The sequence below is a fragment of the Mauremys reevesii genome, linkage group 5 (assembly GCF_016161935.1).
Source record: "Mauremys reevesii isolate NIE-2019 linkage group 5, ASM1616193v1, whole genome shotgun sequence".
NCBI classification, from domain to species: domain Eukaryota; kingdom Metazoa; phylum Chordata; order Testudines; family Geoemydidae; genus Mauremys; species Mauremys reevesii.
Window position 1 is genome coordinate 25,773,696 of NC_052627.1, and position 24,294 is coordinate 25,797,989.

The 24,294-nt window shown below is 40.9% G+C and overlaps 1 protein-coding gene across 34 annotated transcripts in view; it reads left to right on the top strand.

The window, feature by feature from the left end:
• BMPR1B (bone morphogenetic protein receptor type 1B) overlaps window positions 1-24,294 on the top strand; it is a 384,295-nt gene that overhangs the window by 181,649 nt on the left and 178,352 nt on the right. For 21 of the 34 annotated variants that reach the window (XM_039540892.1, XM_039540897.1, XM_039540895.1 and 18 more), the window contains one exon: window positions 11,407-11,490. The exons of 12 other annotated variants lie outside the window; for them this stretch is intronic. The gene's annotated coding sequence lies outside the window, so the exon portion shown is untranslated. Of the gene's footprint in view, window positions 1-11,406; window positions 11,491-20,182; window positions 20,327-24,294 lie in introns of all 34 variants that reach the window. One more of the 34 variants, XM_039540884.1, reaches the window with a different exon arrangement.

Sequence of the window (24,294 nt, forward strand, 5' to 3'; positions counted from 1 at the left end):
CTCTCCTCACCTTTCCCCAGTTTGTACTTGTACAAGAAGTTAGGAGACAGTGACACTTGTGTCTGATAAATTCAACTGTAAAAACCTAAAATCATCTAGCGGAGCTGTTGGCTTTCATTTCAGTGCTTGGTGCCATGGCACCCTGAAACTCATTTTTATTAGGAGAGCTCATTAGTAAATAATAGCATGTATAATGTTAACTCTGCAGCGGCTTTCAGTAAATAAATAACTGAGACTAAGTCATTCCTATAAAATCTGGCACTGGGGGTTTGATTTGTTAACTAGGGGAGAACTACCCTTATCTGTTCTCCATTGTGTGAGCTCGCTGCCTTCTACATTACGGTTTGAAACTTAATGTTGCTTGTGAAAATGTAAGTAGCTTCTAATAGTGACAGACAGTATCAGAGACCAAAAGATGGAGTCGGAGGGACGCCAAAGGAAAAGTAGAGAAGGTAATTGGTTACTGTGCATATGATATTGAAATTATTTAAAGACTTTACATTTTGTAGGCAGTGATTCAGTAAGTGAGAAGATGTTCATTTTCATGATTGCTTCCAATTTAACAAAGTGCTGCCTATTTTGCTACAGCTGTGTCTTACTTTCTGATGCTGTTTTTAGCCTCTGTGTTAGGAAGTACAGTGTTGTGGTTGGGATATTACTTTTGAATTATTCGGAACACATCTTTTATTAAGCAGCTAAATTAATTTTGGATTAAAAGAAAGTTCAGTACTGTATGTTTTGAATAACTTGATTTTTATGTCCGTGTCAGAGAGTGTTAAGCAGAGTAAGAAAATGAGAAAACATTATTACATTAAACTATCATTAAGCCATTGACCTGCTAGTAACCAGTTTTAAGAGATAAGGAAATGGTTTTTGAAAAGTGTAAAGAGCTGGCCCTGTTATTACAAGCTGTGTTAAGAACTATTCTTTATGCTTGACCTCAGGCCATAAAAGTTCAGGTATGTTCTGGCTTCTTTTCTCACAGTTCACAAAAACTTCTTACACCGGAGGCCAAATAAATGCACTGAATATACTGAGTATGTTTCTCCTTTTGACTTTCATATTTCCTGGAAATAGTTGTGTATTGAGATGTTCCTTTTGCACCCTAATCCATTAAAATCAAGCATATTTAGTGTTATAAAATGGTCTTATAGTGAGTCATTATTATGGGGCTTAATGAGGTTGGTAACTGAAGTGAGTCATATATGGCTTAGTCCTACTCCCATTCTAAACAATGGCAAAACCATTCATTGATGCAGGAACAAGCTGATAATGCTCCTGTTGTTTAAAAGAAAATCCTAATCAAGAAGTGGTGTGATTTTAGGATGAAAAATAACTTCTAATAAAAAGAGACACAGAACAAGTAGTTGTGGGCAATATCTTTTTTTGAATTAACTAGAAAATAATGGTGTAAACAGACTTTTGGGACTCTATCATAGTGAAACAAATGAGATTTTAGTATCTGCATCTTTAATGGCAGATAAAAATGTAGTGTTGAATGATAGAACTCAGTGAAGTAAAGAAGTGGTGCAGGATTGAGGTAAGGGATAAATCAAGCTATTCTTGTCTTTATTGGGTTCAGTAATGACTCTCAGGATTGGAGATCATCTGAAAATATTCACAACTTACGTTTGGATTTTTGTTTGTTTTGGGAAACACATGGTTAGCACCTTATTTTAGTAAATAAAAAAACAGTTCAACAAAACCAAGGAGGAAGTAATACTAATGACGTTTTCATTAGATTTGTCCAGATCTGCTTTTTATTTAAAAACTGTGCTAAGGAAGAGGTCACAAACTAAGATGCTCATAATTGTCCCATCTTGCCTTAAAATTTATGAATCTATGGAAAGTTACAGACTCCATAAAAGTTACTCCAAAAATCTTTCATTGCTTGTGGTATCCAGTAACATTTCTAACATATCCACTTCAATGCAGGTGAATTTAGTGCCATGCCTTCCTCTCTGTTAACCAATTAAAATGCAGAATTCAGTATACTTAATTATGTGCTAAGATTCATTATATTTGTGTCTAAGGGTCGGCTCCCATTGATTTCAGTAGAAGTCGGAACAGGCTCATAAAGAAGGTTCTGACCTGTAACTTTCCTGTGCCTATAGCTGCGTTACTAGAAGACTTCATTTCAAAATCTCAGACAATTCTGAGTGTATAGTAATTCTCAGATTGGCACTATGGGGCAGAGTTAAGGCTAGCTGTGTAACCTTAATTGTGCATTTGAATGCTTCTTGAATATTTGAGATCTTTTTTTTCCCAGCTGAACCTAAACATAAACGTGGAGTTTCTAGGCTTTCTAGAATTACAAGTTTATATGTCTCCTCCCCTCAAGTGTTAGATTCATTTAAACTTAGCTGTAGGTTAAGTTTTTTTATTTCAAATATATATAAACATTAAAGATATATGAAATATTAATCCCACAAAAGAAATATTTGGAACCCATTCCTGCTTCCTTCAAAAGTCAAAGGCAGCTCCCATTGACTTTGATCGGATTTGAGGCTGTTGATAGTTAACTGTCTTAACAAATGCATTTTTATCAGTATTGTCTTACTAAAAATTGTTGCAAAAGTACTTTTGTACCTTTTTGAGACCCTGGAAGCAAACTATATTTTCTTGATCTTGTGATATGTTTGCTGTTACTCAACTATGATAATGAGAATGACAATCATGAAGTACCTTTGGAATTGTCCTTAGCAGCTCCTCTTTCTAAATCCTGTTTAGCAGTGTTGTCAGAAGTTACACTTCACTGCTTATCTGGTTCCCTACTGTCATGCTCACTTCCCTTTTTGATTGAAGAAATGTGAATTCTTGATCTATCCGATCATAAAGAAATGGGAGGCAAGGGGTGAAGAGATGTAGTTTATTTCAGTATGAGGTCACCAAAATTACTTTATTTTTTAAATTTTTCTTAAAGTGGAAAGCATCCATGAAGTAGAAATTAATTTGCCTAATTTATGGACAATTAATATACTATATGAGAAAATCCTTGCTGTAATTTCCATAAATTTTACTGGTTGTTGAAGTGAAGAAATGACATCATCCGAGGCCAGAAGATTTCTTCTGGCTTACCCAGTTTCAAACCTTTCCTTTAAACAACTGTAATATCATTTGCTTTCATTATTTCTAGGTTTAGATGTATGCTAGGAATTATTTGTAGACCCACGCAAATTTTGGGGCTAGATTCTGGAAGGATACCTGCACCAGTGTACATATACAAGAGACAGGAGTGCGTGGGAACATGCAAAAGGAAAAATGTGCTATGTGTATATTGGTAAAACAATGCATCAGAATGCATACTGCGACCCCCTTTCCCTTTAATCTATCAAGCCCTAAATGGCTTGGGTCCTGGTTGTTTGAAAAAAAAACCCACTTCTTTAGTAATACCATCTCTGATGATCTGGTGTAAGCTCTTGCAGGCTCTTCAAGAGGTTTGGAGATTGGTATTTTGGGGCAGTGTAGGGGTTGGTGCTTGTTTTGGATTGAGAAGCATTTTCTAAAGTATTTCTATCCCTGTCTATGATTTCAGGACAGGTTGGTTGATGATAAATTTTTTTTTTTACTTTTGTACTGTGGCAAGAGTTTATGATAGGTTGGCCCTCCATCTTTTTGAGGTGCCTTCATTTTTATCAGTAAATTGAATAAAATATAGGTGTAGGAATGAATAAAGTTATATTTTACTGAACTTCTTTTACTTTATCCCTCTTTTTTCCATTTTTAATTCCTTCCCCCCATTTAATCCTCCACATGTTTTTTTTTCTATGACTTTCTGTTCTGTTCTTTCACAATTATCTCCACCCTTCCTTGATGACATGAAAATAACACAAAATCATCCATGTTGTGTGTGTGCGTGTGCGTGCGCAAGAAAAACAAAAATACTGTACTATTAAAATTATTTAAAACTTTAAAATTAAAGTCCACTGTGAGGGGAAGACATAGGGTTGCCAACTGTCTAATCGCACAAACCCAAACACCGTGGCCCAGCCCCTTCTCCGAGGCTCCAGCCCCACTCACTCCAGCCCCCCTCCCTCCGTTGCTTGCTCTATCCCACCCTCACTCACATTCACTGGGCTGGGACAGGGGGTTGAAGTGTGGGAGGAGGTGTGAGGCTGAGGGGTTCCGAGTTTAGGAGGTGGCTCTGGGCTAAGTCTGGGGCAGGGGGGTTGGGGTGCGGGAGAGGGCTCTGGGCTGAGCCTTGGGCAGGAGTTGGAGTGCAGAAGGGGGTGCTGGCTCTGGGAGGGAGTTTGGGTGTGGGAGGGGGTGCGGGCTCTGGGCTGGGGCAGGGGTTAGGGTGTGGAGGTTGTGAGGGGGGCAGCGCTTACTTCAGGCAGCTCCTGAAAGCGATCGACGTCCCTCTGGCAATGGCTCTTCGACTGGCTGCAGTTCCTGGTCAATGGGAGAAGGGGGCAGCACACAGAGACCCCTTGCCCTCTCCCTAGGGGCCGCAGGGATGTGTTGGCCACTTCCTGAAATGGTGTGGACCCACAGCAGGCAGGGAGCCTTCCCTAGCCCCGCTGCTGTGCCAGGCCTTTAATGCCTAAAATCTCCCGGTTTGGCTGCTGTAGCCTCCAGGAGATAAAGCGTGATTCCGGGAGACTCCAGGTGAAACCGGGAGGGTTGGCAACCCTAGGAAGACAGTTTATTAGTTGTAGCAGCTGAATCCTTCCTTCTGTAGGCCTCATTCATAGCAAACTGCCACTGGGTCCAGTGCATATTTTCCTTAAGGAAGGCCTGCAGGATTAGGCCCATGATTACCAGACAACCTGATTGTGACTTTCATGAGCTTCTTTCTCCTCTGTTTCTTCCTAGGTGTTTAGCATCCCAGTGACTGTTGAGAGACACTAGCACCCACTGACACTAAACCTAATCTTCAGAATCAAACTTCTTTGGTCATGGGCCAACAAGTTGGAAAAATAAAAAATAGTAATTTGACAAGAATGGATCATTGACAGAACTACTTTCTGGAGATGGTACATGATTCATTGTACTGAATGATCGCTTGCGCTGTGCTGCTGAAACAATGAAAGCATTGACTGTTTGTAGTTGTTGTTTTAGATCCTTTTGACAACCAATTCTTGAGTTTTGTCCTTAAATTCCCCAAACCTCACACACATAACTGTGCTCATGTTCCCTGAACATCTTGTGTAGTTGTTTCACTTCTTTCTGACCATGTAATATGTGCGCAAGGGTAGGCCATGATGAAGACTATAAGAGCTCAAAGACTAACTACAGTTACATATCCTCTGCATTAGAACATGCCTTCATTCTAGATGACAGATGTGCTTGTGTGGTTAAAACACGTTCTCCTAAGTTTTCTGCTACATTGCAAAAAAACTGAAGGGCACTTATTTTCTTATTTTTCTTGGCCTATTGCAAGGTAGCACGATGGAATATCATAGTGGCTGATCATTTTGCTCCAATAGCCTGTTCAAGGAACTTCCCTGGAATTTCCACTGTAGGTTCTACAACATGTATTAATCAGAGAAAACAGCAAAATGGCTTGTGGAAGGTTAATATCTTGGATTTATCGTTGTAAGGGAACATCAGATCTCTCGTACAACACATCCTGCTTAATGACCAAATTGTACACAAACATCTTTGGTTAGCTTCTGGTTTAAAACCAAAAAATGTGGCCACTGACTGTTACAGGTAAGCCCCAGTCCTATGAGGTTTCTGCGGGATACCCTACATTTTTTGTAACTGAAGGCATTTTGGCTTCTACAAATGTAAAAAACAGAAATGAATTCAAGGTGTAACTCAAACAAGATCAACTTGTATTTGTTAAATTGTCATATTACAATGAGATATTGAAAGGTAGCACAATAGTTCTTCACATGGCTGTAGCAGTCTATAAATTAGATATCTCCAAACGAATTCCAAGTTTTTTGCAGGATCGGGCCTATAATCTCTGTTAGAATATTCTTTCTATTTGAGAGGAATCTTTTTGGGGGGTGGGACTCTTAATTAAACACAGCTAAAACTGTAGTCTCAACTTTCTTACTTCATTACAGAGAATGAGAAGATCCAGCTAACAGTTTGCACTCTGAAAGGCAGATGCACATATATAAAGGGGTATTTAATTTAAGGGCGATTTAATTTCCCTATGGAAGTAGAGTTTGTAAAGACAGTTTCCAAGAGATATTATGGGTGCTTTTGTTGTTGCCAAATTCTGAACTTTTTTTCAATATATTAGAATTTTTAGCATGGATTTACAGTAGCCTAACAAAGGTAATAAACAAAAATGGAATAAGATCTTTCAAAAATATATAGAATATTTGAAATTTTTCAACATGTTAACTAGTTTTCATTTGCCAAACCCAGGCTTGTTGGCTAAATCCTGTTCTTATTCTCTGTTACAGTCTTCTAGTTTTATAGTATTTCTGGAAACTATTTTTCCTTGTATTGCTTTTCTTAATTATGCAAATCATTCCTCTTCCCCCCCCCACCAAAATAAGCTGAAGTCTATATACCACTAGTTTTTCATTTTAAAATGTTACTTAACACTAGCAACAAGGACCATGATGTATATTAAAAAAAAAGATTTTTTAAAAAGAATCTTGTTTCCACATTGTAGAAGCCCATAAAAGGCTGCCAGACCTAGAAGAAGGAATGGATAACTGAGAATTTTGCATATGTGCTTATATCCACATGCTGTCCTCATTATATACAATCCTATATGCTTTTAAGTTATTAATTTCTTTCATTTTCATTAATTTTTCTTGAAGTGCTGAAACTATTGATCGCCTTTTAAGTGAATCTAGTCAGTCCAACTGTTAAGAGTGGTAGAATTTTGGTGCTGGGTCACATGATTACATTTTGAGGTCTTCAACTAAAGTAGCATTATCCCAAAGATTAATACATTTTTAAATCACAAAGACTTATTTGAGCTTCTGAAATGCCAGTAAAAGGTGATAATGCAACCTTCACTTTTCTTTTTTAACATCACTGATTACTACAGTTCACTACTTTTACAAACTATGGGCCCTGATTGGGCAATGACTTGTGCACATGTTCAACACTGTGCGGCGATGTGGTTATGACTTCATGAATAAGTGGCAGTTGATGTATGAAGGAATCCAATTCATAGCTCTGTCAGTTTATGGAGGCTTCCTCCAGTGTGTTCTCTTGCCCTCATTATTATCCTATAACAGGCCCAAATATTTGGTTGGAGGCATTCAGTAGCTGTAAGAAGCATTCCTGTGGTACCCAAGCGAGTGCCCAATTTATATGTTGTGTACACGCTGTGACAAAGTTCCTCCTCTACCTTGGTGGGTCCTGCGCTTATTGGCAGATTTGCTCATCTCAGTGATCTTCCCCACAGTCTGGGTCAACTCTTCCTGTGTCTGATCAGGAGTTGGGAGGTTTGGGGGGAACCCGGGCCCACCCTCTACTCCGGGTTCCAGCCCAGGGCCCTGTGGATTGCAGCTGTCTAGAGTGCCTCCAGTAACAGCTGCATGACAGCTACAACTCCCTGGGCTACTTCCCCATGGCCTCCTCCAAACACCTTCTTTGTCCTCACCACAGGACCTTCCTCCTGGTGTCTGATAACGCTTGTACTCCTTAGTCCTCCAGCAGCACACCCTCTCACTCTCAGCTCCTTGTGCCTCTTGCTCCCAGCTCCTCACACGCACTTCCTCTCATCTGGCTCCCCCCTGCCTGATTGGAGTAGCTCCTTTTTAAACCCAGATGCCCTGATTAGCCTGCCTTGATTGGCTGCAGGTGTTCTAATTAGCCTGTCTGCCTTAATTGGTTCTAGCAGGTTCCTGAGTACTCTAGTGCAGCCTCTGCTCTGGTCACTCAGGGAACAGAAAACCACTCATCCAGTGACCAGTATATTTGCCCTCTACCAGACTCCTGTACCCCACTGGTTTGGGTCTGTCACAAAGCAGATATGAGATTTGAACACAGCAGCAACTGTGTCTAACAGAAAAGCCAGTAGAGGATTTGTTTCTGCTTTAGTTAAATAAGAAAAGGCAGCCATGATACCTTGCAAGAGTGGGAGAAGAACAACAACTCATTCCACTGTGGGGCATGGTACTCAAATTTTCTGTGCCATAACTCTCTGACAAGGATCAGAATAACCAGATGCTTGAGTGCTGGATTGGGGGTTAAATAAATAAAACCTTGCTTTTCAAGCTCAGTGATTAACTCCTCCAAGTACTGGTTGGGAATGGACCATGGCTTGGGCAAGGCTTTATTCTTGGCAGTTGAATGAACCGTGCTTGGAAGCGAAGACTAATCAGTCAGTGCCTTCTAAGCACTAATGGGACCTTACAGAGGTTTCGTATGTTTGCACGGATTTCAAAGATCCCACCGCATTTTAGTAAAAGAATTAGGAGTTTGCCCCCCAGTACCCTGGGCTAAAATGACACCTAAGGCCACACCACACCCTGACACACCACACTCTCTATGTCCTTTTGCAGATTTCTATACCCTTGTTGGCTACTTGGCAGCTGGCCTTCAGCAGTGGGTGAACATCAGTGGTGCTACTTCTATGTAGTTCATGAACTGCTTTGGGACCTTTCAGAATGGGAAGTGCTAATACATGTTTGATTAAAAATTAAGCTTTTTCTAACAATTTATTTCCATTACTTTTATGGTTTCCTGCTCTTAAGTTTTATTCATATGTCTCAGTTTTATCTATTAAATGGCATGTTAATGGTTAATAGCTCTGCGTTTTGGTTTCCAATGGTAGAGAAGCATGGATGTCTTTGATGCTTTGTGTTGTGTGAAAGCTGGCTTCTCTTGTGTCAGTCATTAACAAAATATGTCATTCTAAAACTATAGATGGTTAAGAAGATCCTAAAGCTATAGATGTTCAAGAATATGTTTTCCTTCCTACACTACACAGCAAGCTGTGCTTAGCAGTTAAGCAGCTTGCTTGATTTTATTAAGCCATTGTTTGTTTTTCTGGTTATCCAGGGAGTTGTTTGTGGCTTCTTAAAGGTTGACGCTATGACATAATCATACTGTCACATTCAGTTAAATGCATTTGTGCTCTGTGCAGTTCTTTTAGAAACTTATAACAAGCAAATTAGTTTGAAGAGCTTCCATCTGGCAGCTCACCAAGGGTTAGTGATTACTCATGGAAGCACAATTCACTTTTTTTTTTAAAGGAAAATGGTGTGGTGGTATCAATGAAGCGCTTTCTAAAATAAGGTTTTCTAATGAACAGAAGCAGTATCTGTACCATATCAGCAAGTGACTAATGAGAAGCCTAATTTTTCATGCCTATGTAGTAATAAAAGAATGAAGGCACACACAAAAATCAATCTTATGAGCAGCATCTTAAAAAAAATGAAAGTGAATGTGGTGTGAGGGTGTGAATTGATGAAAACTCCATGCTCATAAGTTATGTCAAACATCATGATTGCAAGGTGAACCAAAATCCTGCAGACTATTATTATTTATAGTCTATTACTACCTAGAGGGCCCAATCTGATTGGGCCTGTTGTGTTAGGTTTTACTTCCTAAAACTCTCATTGACTTGAACTGAAACTTTTGTGTTAATAAAAAAGGTTGAGAGGGGTGTCTCAATAAAGGCATGTGCGTGTCATGGAAAAGTGGTGACCATTCATTGTGGGGAGTATATTTATAATGCAAATCAATCACCACCACAAATGCTACTTAGACTTAGTGTGGTATTTCCCATTTGAAACCCCAAGTTATGGCTTCATACCACTGGAGGTGTAATGGGGTGCATGGTCAGACGTGTAGCAGCCAACCTGTAGTGATTGGAAATGTATCTGCATGTGGTAAAGGCAGGCATAATGCCTCTGGAGGTACTGGAGTAGGCAGCTGTGCCCTTAAGGCATAGCACCTCCACATCCTCCCAGATGTGCAGCAGTAGTTTCCTAGCCTTGTCCCCTGCCTTCTAGGTCCTTGTACCTTTAGGGTGTGCAGTATAGCTCATCTCCAGTGCTCAGGAAATGGAGCATGCTGAACCTTAAGGGACTCCATGAATCTTCCACACTCCCTGCACAGCAGTGCAAAAGGAATCGTGGTCTTGTATGAAGTCATAAAGAATATGGCAGTAAAGTAAACCAATGTGCATGATTGATGTTGACTAGACTTTTTTTTTTTATGATACCCGTAAGTATATATTAAAGCTGGTTGGAAACATGTAGTCAAAACATTTTTTCATTGGAATTGTTTTCCAGACCATCAAAATCAAAAAGTTCTGCATGACCTTTTTGATTTCAATGACATTTCAATAAAAACTAGGTTTCAAAACCTGCCTGGTTTCTTGCCAGATCATCCACTCAGTTCCTTGGCAGCCCACCTAGCGAGTGACAGGGGACCAGGAGCTTGGAAGCCCTGGGAGTCCTGGTTCCCAGGATCCCAGCTTCTTGGCTGCCCCGGTGTCCCGTCTCCCTGACTCTGGGACAGCCTGCCAGATGAGTTGCTTCGAGGTCGGGGCTTCCAGAGTCCCTCACTCTAGGGCAGTCTGCCTGGAAGTCTGAGGCTTCCAGTAGAGCTGGGTGGAGAGAGGTGAATGCATTTCACAGAGAATTTAGAAGTGTTTCTTTTCATTCCTAATCAGAATGAAACCAGATTTTGAAATCCTCCTTGGAATGAAAGTGCCATTCTTCACCCAGCTCTTGGGTCGATATCTTTGTTGGTCTCTTTTGTTAATTCATTCATGCTGTATAGTAACATCACTCTGAGTCTTGGGTACCAAGCATCTGACCTGGGTTGGCAAATATTTTCATAAGATGTATATTTCCATCACACTGAAAATATACTCAGTGTTCTTATGGTGCTTTACTGCCAATTATGAAATGTCTGCACACCTTAAAGTCTATGAAAAACACATTGTTATTTTTATTCAAGAAGTTAGTTTTAAATAAAATGCTTTTCCAGAAATTTTTGACATCCTCATTATGCAGTAATTTTATGATCCTAGCTGAGTAATATTTAGTTATAAAGCACTGTTAAGGGGGTTTGAGATTATGCTGTTTAGCCAAAACAAAGGTAGTTCCTCCCTCTTTCCCCTCCCTTTTTTCCACCTGCTTGCAGAAAGCTATATTTCTTCAGACAAAGCTCATAAGTACCCTTCTGTGCCTGATTTGGGCCTCCAGGAAAGGCTCACAGCATCTGTAAAGCTGGCAGCAAAATGGTATTTCCAGGCAGACAGAGTGTTGCGGGATAGAGAGCCAATCCATGGCTTTGTCTGAGCAGCTGAGAACTTCATCCGAGTAATACCATGGTGTACAGTAACACAGACCTGTGCCATGAGCAAGTAAAGCATTGAGCAAGTGTTGGGGCCAATATTTATAGACCACTACGTAGCAGCCCTGGAGAGAGGAGGAGAGAGAAATCACTGGCTGAACTGAAGGCAATTTTATTTCAGATTTTTACCTTTAAACAAAGTTTTTTGTTTTTTTTTTTCACTGTCAGGTTTAATCTCTTCTTGGCAAGTCCTAATAGTCTTGCTCCAAGCTCTGACTGGGAGGAAACAGAATTAAAACAAGAAGCTTGAAGGTAAGTAATTAGCTAGTTCGGAGTCACATTTACTTTGTGTCCTTGCCTGTGTGCTGCCCTTTGAGGGCACTGCATCAATAAGCAAGACCTGGGATATGTGTTCTGGCTAATAAGTGGCAGTGCCTGATGTTTAAGGATGTTTTTGGGAGTGTGGTTATTTTGTGTATAGTTACTGGGGAATGTCATGTTGATTCTTATTTAGTAATGTACTTGAAAAGGGCAATTGGTGTTGGTGTGGGAACACTCACCTCACAGCAGAAAGTCATAATTTGGGAATGAGAACGCTATTTATTAGTAATTTATTAATTGCTGTTTTTAAAGCATCTATTGCTTGCAGTATCTGGATGCTTGCATTTGCACCATAAGCTGTTCTTATGTCATCCTGTGTATGCTGTGTTCTTTCTAATAGCAGAAAGCTAAATAAAAATGTTGGGTAAACTCTATTGAGTGAACTGCTGTCTAAGTTGACAGTCGAGTCACTGCTGTGATGGCTATGCAGGAGGAGTAGGATAGTAGGTAATAGCAATGTTCAAACATTTCATGTAAAACAATATATTTGATTAGAAGGAGAGAGAGAAACTCTCCCTGGTGCTTGGATGATTCTTACAAGGTGATATAGAAAACACCCTTTATAGAATGTTCTCTGATAATAGAAAGGAAATGAATTTTCATAACAAACTGTTATAACCAAGGTGGAAGAAAGATTCTCCCCCCCCCCCCAGGTAGTTACATACCACATTTGAAAAATGAGTCTGTTTCCATTACATGCCATAACTTTTCAGCAACCTCCATCAAACATATGGGCTGCTGAGTTCATTAGTCTTCTTTGTTTGCATATTCCAGGGTGTAATTTGAAAAGCTGGGTTACCTAAAAAGGGGATAATTCTTCTAAACCTCTTTCCTGGCACAGGTAAAATCTGTGCAGTTAGACATTTATGTTTAGCATTCATAGTTCAGTGAAGATTAATTTGTTTCATAAAGAACACAGCATTTTCCTGAATGAAATTTATCAGCCCTGAAATTATTTCTTTAAATTAAGAAAATATGGGCATTGGCTCTGGTTTAAGATTTTGGAGGACTGTTTGGGAGAGTAACTTGCAACTCTAGAGGGTTTTTAGACAAATACACTGTGAATATATGTTAAAAACAAAAATATATTAAAATAATGTTAAGGTTGAGACACAAACAACAAATACAAGGAACTGCAGGGTTAAGGCTCACGCTGTAGCCTTAATATGACCTATTAACACTCTGCACCACATATGGTATGTAACACCATCTACCATCCACTGTGTTGAGACTCCTAAGGACAACAAAGTGAGTTAAAGATGAAGTGTAGCAGCCATGAGGCTGAATTTGATTTGTTTGGAGCATTTGGATATTTAGCCTCTAATGTTGCTTTATTTTTTTTATTGTGATGTAAAACTAAATTGGTTTGAGGAGATGTGATGGGTTCCCAGGGTACAACCTGGAACTGGGGTACCGTTGTGCCCCCTTAACTTTCCAGACTGGGCTGTCTCTCACAATGCTTTGCTAGTGACAAGCAGCAAACCCCTCCAGATGCTGTTGTCATTCAGTACAACAGCATGTGGAATCACACACCCAGCTAAATTGCATCAGTGCTCCCTGAGCCACTCATGAATCACACAGAGAAAGGCACCAGCAAATCTCCCAAGTCCCCAGCATTGCACCCCCAGAATAAACCATCTTGCCCTGGTCAGAAGACTGACCAGTGTACATTTATTACCCAGTCCACCCCTCCCTCTATGTGGAGAGGACACACACACTAGCCTTTGTCATCTGAGCTGAAATATTTCCCAAGCACTTCAACCAAAACACACTGTTTTCGGTAAAATATAAAACAGATCTATTAACTACTGAAAGATAGATTTTAAGTGATTAGAAGTGGGAGGCACAAAAGGTCACAGATATTTACCAAAGAAAATAGAAGGTAAGCACACAGTCTAAACTTTAAACCTTATGAGACTAGGTACTATTTAGATCAAGCAGTTTTTTTTAATCCCACTGGATGTTGCAGGTAGGTTACAGTTATTAATACACAGGCTTCCCCTTTAAGCCTGGGACCAGTCTCCTCAGTTTAAGTCTTTTTTCTTCCAGTGTTCTTGTTGCTTCCAGCGTAGGTCAGGGAGGAGACAGGTAGCTGCATGATGCCACTGTCCCTTGTTTTATACCCTCACTCCATGTGCCTGGAAAATGGAAAATATTAGCCCAGACATGTCCTGGTGGGCTTTGCTGAGACACAAAATTGAGCAGTGCCCCATTGTGTGATGCTTGCGCAACTCTTTTACAGAATTACAAATCCCTTGTTTACAACTCCCCTGCTGGTTAATGGTCATGATGATCTTTCAACGCCCGCCCCAATGTCAGTCACCTCCTGTGTTGTCCCTGGAGAACTAACAGTGGACGACTCCCAACCTTACAACATATTTCAATAACAATGACCTGTATATAGCAAAATCTCATAACTTCATACATGCTAACGCTATACATATTTTGACAGAACAATGGGTTTCAGCAGATCATCACCTTTCATATGATATCTTACATGGCATGCTTTATATGAAATATCACAACGATTTATGAATGATGGATATGGGGGCAACAGGAGGCTACTTTAAGGTACAGGGTGTCACGAGGAGGGGAAATTAGAAAGGAAAAATAATTAAAATCTCACTGACATTTTCAGTTAGCTATGAACCACAGTGATTTTCAAGAACTCCAGATGAAGAATGGGGACTTGCAGATAAAAGGTGCATAGTTAATAATCATGCTTTTATGTATACAAGATGTGCCCCTGCCCAAACATTCTGTATGTGTTGGAACACTTGTTGAGACCACAGATACTAGACATATTGGGAGGTTGTATTGGAAAATCCAGCAAAGAAGAAGGAAATATACTTATGGTACAAAGACAATTAACAATAATAGAACTGATCTGTAGGTAGGCAGAAATAAACACCTCTCAGTATGGAAGTTATAGCAGAAGATGGGCATTACAAATAAAAGTGTAAAAATCTGCTGGGTAGCTGCTGGGCTTAATAAAACCCAGTGGTGCTGCATCAGTTCTTGAGGTTTATAAAAATACAACCAGCACAATTTCACCTCATAAAATATATTTATGTATTTAACCACTTAAAGGTGATGTGGATGTCCCCTCTGTTCCCAGCAACCAGGGGCGGCTCTAGCCATTTCGCCGCCCCAAGCACGGCGGCACGCCGCGGGGGGGCCCTCTGCCGGTCGCCGGTCCCGTGGCTCTGGTGGACCTCCTGCAGACGTGCCTGCAGATGCTCCACCGGAGCCGCGGGACCAGCGGACCCTCTGCAGGGACGCCTGCGGGAGGTCCACCGGAGCCACCTGCCGCCCTCCCGGCAACTGGCAGAGCGCCCCCCGCGGCATGCCGCCCCAAGCACACGCTTGGCGTGCTGGGGCCTGGAGCCGCCCCTGCCAGCAACATAACTGAGAGGCAGCTGACTGGGGGTGAGAAAGCATGTAGCTGTTGCGAGAGTCTGAACTCTGCTATACGTGGGTACAGCATGCCAGTGGACTGGGCTTAGCAGCCTCAGAATTTCACAAGTTGTGAATGAGTAGGTTCCTATATTTCCGTAGACCTAGTAACACCAACCTCTGAAAATAGATTTGTTCTTGTGGTGTTGCACAAAGCCTGATTTTGCTTGCCTTGTGCACTTAAGTGTCTTATAAGGTGTGTTTTGGGCAAGCAAACACAGCAAACTTGTGTCAAAAACTGCTAGTATCCCATTCCTAAAACACTCCCGTTTGAATTTTATTATTAATTATTATTTGTATCATCATAGTGCCTATGAGCCCCAGCATGGACCAGGACTCCATAGTAGTAAGTGTTGTACAAACATGGAACAAAAAGGTGGTTCCTGCCCTCAAAGAGCTTACAGTCCACACAACAGTTGGGTACAGCCAGATGGGGCAGTACCAGGAAACAGTGAGACAACGTTGGTCAGTATGTTGGGCAGTGCTATCAGCACACCAGAAGTTGAACTGTTCTCAAGTTTCATGTATTTTACATCTTGTGTTCATGTCAATCTCGGTATAACCAAGTATACAAATTATGTATGAGATGTAAACCTTTATAGGTAGCTTTTTTATTGTAATTCCCTCCTCCTAAGTTTCATAAGCCTATGTGTAGATGCTTTAACTTCAGGAGGAGGAACCAAGTTAGCCTCCTGGTCAATGGTTTCACTGGAATATTGCTGTCATGAGGTGGAGGGAGAAACTCTCTTTCAGATAGGCAGGGCCAATCAAGTAAAGCCCATTTCGTCTGTATGCAATCACCTAAATCTGACTTTCTTTCTGGGATTAGGGTAGGGAGAGTCACAAACTTCATGCTGACTAACTGTAGGAATGATGATGTGATGAAATAAAACAGATTGGTTCTTGCCTGCCTGCCTGCCTGATGCCTATACCCCTGTGAGGACTCTTGAAGGGGCTGCTTCCTGAAACAGATGTAAGGGAAGGGGCCAATCAGGATTAAAATGTTCCTCCCATGACTTCACCAAACCAATGGCAATGGGAGTAATGAGAAGGGAAAGGAATCTGTTTTTTGTAATGTTGGGCCATGCACCAGCCTCTAGGAATCAGGGGAGAAGTGGGACCGAGTAAAACACCTCCAAAACAAAATCCTGAACTTCTTTATTAGCTTTAAGAAAAAAGACCACCAGGTTCTTGTCCTGTCTCCCATGCTAGTGCTGTGTATGAGATTACTTCAGTGCTAGAGCTGTCATCTTGGCAGTTGGCAGCATGGGGAGTTGCCATGCTTCTTTGCAGATCTATAATGCTTGGGCTTGGATCAGGATTATCTTTGTTTCCTCTTGAATGTCAGGCCAGCCTAGTCTCTGGCTCGGTCAGGTGGGAGCTCAAGCAACCCATGTACCTTTAAATCACGTGTGTAGGCCAGGATTGTGTAAAATATAGGTGTTTTGTTCTATAAATTTGTTTCACTTGCCTTCATGTTCCATTTGTGCAGTCCACTATCATTCCATATAACTAGCTGATTGGGAAGGAATGGCAGCTCCATTGAAGCTTCTATATGTGCAGACCGTGGGTACCCAGCAGAAAAATACTTTCCTCTCACTAATTCCCACTAGAACTTTACCTTTGGTTCCTGGCTGTGTATTTAGGTCTGTGTGCAGTTGTGACATGAAATGTTAAGTGACATGTTTCAACAGTTTTACTATTTTCTGCTGAGAAGTTTCTTGTGCTTGTTTTGCTAAGGCTGCTTTTGGTGTCAGAGGTTATCCTTTTGGTTATTTACCTCACTGCAAGTTACTGCTAAATGCAGAGCCTCACGGTAATTAACTGTGATTGCTCATAGTTTTGTGCTTTGTTTTAATTAGCCTAAAATTGTACAAGCAAAACATGACTCTCTTTTTCCAAACATATCCTAGGATTGGGATTCAGTCCACAAGGTTGTAGTATTGTATTCCATTAGCACCCTCAGTATGCTAGGCAGAGTTGAAACACAAAACAAGATGCAGTTCCTACATCGAAGAACTTAGTTTTACAAAAGTAACGTATGAAGGGAGGAAGAGGGGAATACAATCAGAGAATGTGTGTGTACGTGTGCATGCATATAGTTATAGATATATACATTATTTATATTTTTATTGTTTTATATTGGAACTGTTTGGAGCCTCTACAAGGTGTTCAGAGCAAATAATATATGTGAGCCCTTCTGGCTAGGATGTAAGATGTTTTTTGGTTTTTTTTTTGAGTGCTTATGTCCATTTCTGGCATCTCCAGTTTTACAAGGACTTGCTATTTATTGCGAGTTCTTGTGCATCTTTTGTAGACAGGAGAAGTAGTGCTGTACTGTAAAGATCAAAGGCAGTATAGGGAAGACTTCTCTATTATTGCTGTGAGTACTCAAGTTGGGGAAAACCCTCAAGATGTAGGTGTGGAATAGAGCTGAGGCAGGTAATTACGGGAAAGAATATTTTGGTTATCAATTTTATTTCTCTAACCTTGATGTCCTTTCCTGAAGCTTTGACAATCAACTAACTAAGGATTTGTCTAATAATAGTGTGTGCATTATGTATAAATTCTGCTCTTCCTTCATAAAAGTACCTCGCTAATTCCCCATTCTTGGAAGAACCAGGAACTTTGAAAGAAGCTCAGTTGCTAGAGGCTGAGTGGAAACTCGCACTATGTGAGTTCAATAGTATCTGTAGAAAGGGACTGTCAGGTGTTCTCTGTTCAGATTTCTTTTCTTTTGTAATGGTCTGAGTGATTTATTTCAGTAGTCGTAGTATGTGTTCTATCTTCTCTATCTTCAGTTCAGTCTACATCATTGGACCTGAAATTTAGCCTTCGGCAGGTCCCTAGGTGATCCATAATGCAGCTGAACAAATGGCCATGTAATTTACCCCTTTTCCAAAATGCCACATAAATCTGAGTGCTGCCTAACTCCAGAGAAATGTCTATCCACCTGCCTCTTTCTGTCTCCTCTCTTTGCCTACCTATGACCTTGGGAGCATTGTCAGAATAGAGGACTGTGTGACCAGCAGGGTGAAGCACAGAAAAGAGAGCTCGTGGTACTGCATATCAGGGGAAGAGCAGTTTACCTTGTGGACTGACTTGGTGTTCTGCTCCTATGTGGCATATGAGCCGCATGTGGCAGCCTCCAAGACAGTGGTTCAGCCTTTCCTCCTCCTTTTGCTTGTGTTCCCTCTGTTTCACCCAGCTGGCCAGATGGCCCAGAAGTGCTCTTCTCTTGCAGAGCTCCTCTTCCTCCCAGGAACACAGAGCCCTGCTTTGACTGGGTGTAGTTGTTCTGGGTTGTTAGCCATCTTTTGTTAGCCATCCTCTGCTGTGGTACACACATGCAATGTGGCGTTATGGATTACTGCAACCTCAATTAACAATGGAATTTTTTTTAAATGGGAAACATAAGAGTATTTGGCAGTCAGACTTGCATTTAGACGTCACTATAAAGTCTCTCTAATCAGAGTACTTTCCTTCTGATATAGATACAAATAGAAATTTCAGTTTCTAACGGCAACATAACATGTAGATACCACAAAAGGCCTTAATGACTGAGCAAGACTGCTCAGCATGCATGCAGGTGCACATTTAATAGACTGTGTGTTTGCAGAAGGTAATATTTGTGGGCACCAAGTTTCCTTGATCATTGATCTTAATCTTTTTTTCTTTCATGTAGGAAGTCCAGTCTTATGTGACTAAGCCTTGTTCGCTTATCCAGTGGTTGAAGTAATGCTCATTTAGATCAGATCAAGGATGCGAAGAATTACATGTGCTCACTCATTAATGCTTACTGGTTTAGAAATCATGTATGCAGTGTCAAACATCCCATTGCATTTTATTCAGGCTTTTCCATGAACATCAAGTAGTCCAATCAATATGATTATCTCAGACTTACATGCTACTGTAGAACAGTGCAAAGTTTTGTTTTGTTGATGATTCTGGTTTATTTTTGGAAGGAGTGTGTGTACCAGGCCATTCATGGCCCCCTGCTGAAGGCCCTTGAGGTCCTACTAAACCCCCTCCCAAGAAAGTAGTAATGAAGGTGGGTCCTTCGGGCCTGCCTAGAGAGGCTGCATGGAAGCAGCCAATCAGAGTCCAGCAGGATTACTGCAATCCACCTTGAATTTTTCTAAAATAACATCCCTCTATTGAAAATCACATTTGTCAAAAGTCTGAGACTGTGCCACACCAGTGCTAATAATACTGCTAGCCCAAGGCAACAGTGGAAATCTGATGTGGATTTAAGTTCTGATCTATCTCCTGAACAAGCAAGAATACAAATAACTTGCTTGAATTCACAGAAGGATGTGTTTGGGGAAGTGACTGGATCCTCTGAGCTGCTCTTGAGTTGGAGATGGTATACCTCTTATCAGCTGATTTCTGGATTTGAGCAGATAGGAAGGTGGAGAGTTACTCCGTAACCTGAACATATATGGCACTTTAGAAATTAGCTGCCTGGAGGAAGAGTGAGCCTGTTTTCTAAACCATATATATGATGATGAAAGGCCTGCTGCCTACCATCTTGAGTTGGCAATGTAGAAACATTCCCTCTCAGCAGGGGACAAAATATACTGATTTTTCTTAATCCTTAATGGTCTAGAATATGTTTCTTGGCCCCACAGGCCATATGTTTAAAATCTTTCTCTTTAAGGTCAGCATAGCCTTTGCTTGGACTTTGCTCTGTGTGCCAGAGCACTGAAGCAGGACATACTGCTTTAGCAGAACTTGAAATAAATCAGTGAATTATAGTTTATTTACTGTATATCATCCCACCTCAGAAAGCTCAAGTGTAAAGTATGATTTTTAATTAACAAGCACATTGTCCCAGAGCTCTGACTTGGAAAATTACATATCAGTACATGTGCTGTTTGGCAAACCATTCTTTTCTCCCAAGCAGCTATAAATAATATCCCTCTGCTTCCCAGCCACATTTTGTTTCCTCACATTTAAAAATCGTAGATACATGTTCAGTATTAATTGTCAAAGTACAATAAATGAGTTGCAATAATTGAATAAAGCTATGCAATTCTCTGTGCAAAAATGATTTTTATTTTCCATCACCACATCTCCTTAACTTCATCACTACAATGATCTGTCTTTACATCCAGTAGCAGTTTTGTCTACTAGCCTTGAAACATATTTCTATGTTTATTGTCAGAACTCTGCCAGCAAATGGAGCTTGACAATCAGAAGGGAAAGTTGGGGAAAACAGAGTGACCTAGGACACACAGTTCTACTAAAAATCTTTCAAGGATCTTGAAATACTTTTTCTTTTGGAGTGAATCAAATTACAAACTGAGAGGTTAGTTTTGTTAGCTAATCATTAATGTAGAGCCAGTGAATTTTTGGGCTTGTAACCCTTTCTCTTGCTAATTAATGGCATATTTTTATTTTGGGAATATTCTTTCTCCTCATCATTAGCTAAAACATCTACAATTTAAAAGATAGAACTTGGGGTCATGGATAGTGATTTGACCCTCTGTTATAACAATATTGTACCAGTCGGCCTTTCAGCTCAGGAGTAAACTAATTCTGTATGCACCCTCTAGTGGTCAGTGAAAAGTTAGAAACTATATTGCTATCGGAAGCATTGCTTGTCATTCCTCTTGCTTCTCTTTGCAGCTTGAGACAAGGTGCTGAGAATCAATAAGAGGGCTATTTCTAGGCCTTTTGTGTTTAAGGGGTGTGTTGAGGCCGAAACATTAAAATGTGCCCTTCACTTGACAAATTAATCGGTTAGAGTGTAACAAAAGTATAATGATACCACCTGTATGTTGTTATACTAAGAAGGAACTAGAACACCTCTGTTCAGGAATCCTGATCTCTTAATAGAGACAGAGGAGACTGTGTGTTCTGCTGCCTCTTTCACTTTAATTTTCCCTTTCACCTGCTTAACTCCATCATTTATCCAAAAGTAATAAGAATGGAGATGCACTTGTTTAATTCCTCCCCTTTTCCTCAAATGATTGTCTTAAATCTGCTTACTATTTAAGTAGAAACTTAATTCTGATTTACTTTAGTCACAGCACCTCCAAGTGACTTGTACCACTAGGGTCACTCAAGTGATGCAAAATGTTCAACTCTATTCCTCCCTCCATCCACTGCCTGTGCAGTGAGCCACTGCTGGTCCAGGGATGAAGCTAACATAGATCCCTGTCTGGCAGCGCTCTGATACTGTACTAAACTGGCAGGATTACCTCCATTTTAAATGCTTCAGGGGTATCATGCCCCAGGTACTTCCTAACACTGGCCACCAACATAGTGTTAATCTCAGCACTGTTCATAGAGTCCATGTACTTTCCTGGTGTATGTCTTTAGGACTACTCTGCCGTGCTACTTTTGCTCCACTGTCCTTTTGAATGTAATGCAGTTGTTGTATAGGGAAAAAAGGGGAATAAAGAGGATTGACAGGGTAGCCATGTGGGCCCCAGCAGCAGTGTTGGAGGGATGTTATTGTGTCTCTAAACACCTAGAGTTGTATACTTCGAGGAGGCAGAGAGGTGTGTGAAAGTTCCTTGCTATTGTTCCTACATACTTAAAGCAAAAACAATTTTTATGTCATGGTGGGGTACTGTAAATATCTAATGTGAGCGGGTGTTAGTTATTAGCTCTCCCTAGTCCACTTCCAGTGATGATATACCACCTGAGTGCTTTTTGTCGCTTGACAGGCGTAGGTTTTCTGCAATCACTCTTAGAAGTTTTTAGAAAGGGAAATTTCAGATCATATTGTGTGCTGAAAGAAAAGGGACATTTTTTTGGAGGTGCAGTAGTTCTGGTACTGAACTAGTTCAGTTATTGTGGAATATGGAAACTCACGTTAAAGTGTAATTTTTTTCAGAAAAGGGACTATGTAAAAGTGTTATCTATCGTTGCGTGTCCTCTACATATTTCCACTCTTGCAATATGCGGGGACCAGTGCCTACTGGAGCACTCACGTGCCCCTTCCGTGTCCCTCCTCTCTGCATTCAAGCATGTTCTAAGGGTAGAGCTATAACAGGTGCAGCAGTGGTTTCTGCCGCTGTTCCTTCCAACCACTACCATGGAGAGAGTAAGCCTTCTTCAGGATTCAGGATTCTTAGTAAATTAGATAGATGTCTTGCTTTTCTGTAAATAGTTACAGTTCTCACAATTGGGGTAGCCTTAGTGTTACTGTTAGTTAGTTTATGGCAGATCTGAAGAACAAGAAACATGAATTTAAGCGATGTGCATCGTATCCTGCAGTTTTTCCAGCATCTGACACATATGTTCGATGCCTAAAATGCTTAGGAGAATGTCACTCTCCTTCTCAGTGTACTGTCTGTAAGATATTTACATCCTGAGCCAGAAAGAAGAGGCAAAACAGACTCCAGGAAGCCTTCTTGGCTAAAACCTCTGAATTCAAGGGCTCTGAGTTTCCGGATCATGGAAATAAGAGGCCTGGATCAGCTCCAGGACCTTCTGGTTCCAAGAAACCCTCTACATCTAAGTCATTGTTTTTGGCACTGAGCTCGATGTCAAAAGGACTGACCAGTCAGCAGCAAAAACCTCAGACCCACATCCAAAATGGGTATTGATGGTGGCTGAAACTGGCTTAGACAATAGGAGTTCTACACCTGAAGCCTATATGGAACCAGGACCTTCAGTTCCAAGGAATAAGAAGGCCAAGACCAAGCATCTTTCAGGGCCTGGCATTATCTTCTGGTCTGGGGTCTCATCAGATCCTTCAGTTCATGAGTATGAGGCTCCGAGACAGATGAGAGACCGAGGTTGCTCTGTTTAGTAGGTATTGGAGAAATTGACAGATCCCCCTGTATTGCATTAGCACCGATATCTTCTGAAGTGGTTTCTACAAAGGTACTTGCAAAACTGCACTGCTCTGATCCTGTCCGCACTTCACCAGCAGAAAAAGAGAGGGTTAGATAAGGATCTGACACAACGCTCTCACTCTCACAAAAAACACAAAGCTGATTCCTCACCATATGGATCTTCTGTGATGTTACCGCCACCTCCCAGAACCACCTGCGTGTTCACCTAGGAAGACTATCTCACCCTTGTTACTACTTCTGTGGTATTACCAATTGGTTCCTTGTCAGATATGAGATATGATCTCCATTCAGAAGAGGAACTGGATACAACAGTTTACTTGGAAACTCATCCTCAAGTCTGTTTTCATGCAACAGAGGCTGTTCTTCCTGACTATGAGATGGTACAGGACAGGACAAATTGACATGAGTGTCAAGTACCTTGTTGGATGCCTCTGCCATATTGGCCACCTCCAGAGTTTCTATTTCAATCTCCCTTAACAGCTATGATCTTGGTTCCACATCAGGCCAAAAATGCATCAGTGGATCCAAGGCATATGGATTGAGGACTTTAGGGGATCCGAGACCAAGAGATAGGTCCCCTACTATAATCCATGACATTTTGTATGATGAAGAAGAAGAAGCTGAGGTGTCTTTAGAAGTTAATATTGTGCATCAAGACTTAGAACCTACAGACAAATCCTCCCCCGAGGATAATGTTGAAGTAGCCTCATTTCCCTCACCATCCGAGGAAGCTATGCAATTCCAGGAATTAGTAAGCAGAATGGTGTCTACAATGAAATTACCTTCTGATTCACTTCAGGAAACTCCTCATTGTGTTTTTGATATGCTGGGGAATACTTCTACAGACAAGGTGTCTGCCCCTTTTGGAAGGTCTCTGGCAGACAGCAAAATCAGTATGGAATATTCCATATTCTAGTCAACCATTTGATAAAAAAGCTGATAGGTTGTATCAGATCCCGTATGAAGGGTTTTCTTATTGCTACATGAATCCTCCCCCTAACTCTGTGATTAGAGCTGCAACAGTGCAGTGGTCAAGAATGGAATATTTACATTCTACTTCTGGTGACAGAGAAGAAAAAAGTAGATTGTTTGGGAAGAAAGGTATTCTCTTCAGCATCTCTAAACATAAGGATAGCTAACTAGCCGTCTGTCTTGGCTGTGTACCAGTTTCACCTGTGGGACAAGATCTCTCTCTCTACAAAGAATCTTCCTGAGGGACACTGCAGACTGATGAATGCCCTTCTTCAAGAGGGTCAAAATGGTGCAACACATGCATTAAGACTGTCTTTCAATGTGTTGGGTGCATTGTCAAGATCAGTAGTTGCAGCAATAAGGATTTGAAGACATGCATGGCTACATGCCTCTTCTCCTCCCTAAGAAACAGGGTCAAGATCGAAGACCTTCCCTTTGAGAGGGGTGGACTGTTTAGTTAAAAATGAGTTATTAGAGAACATTAAATAGATGA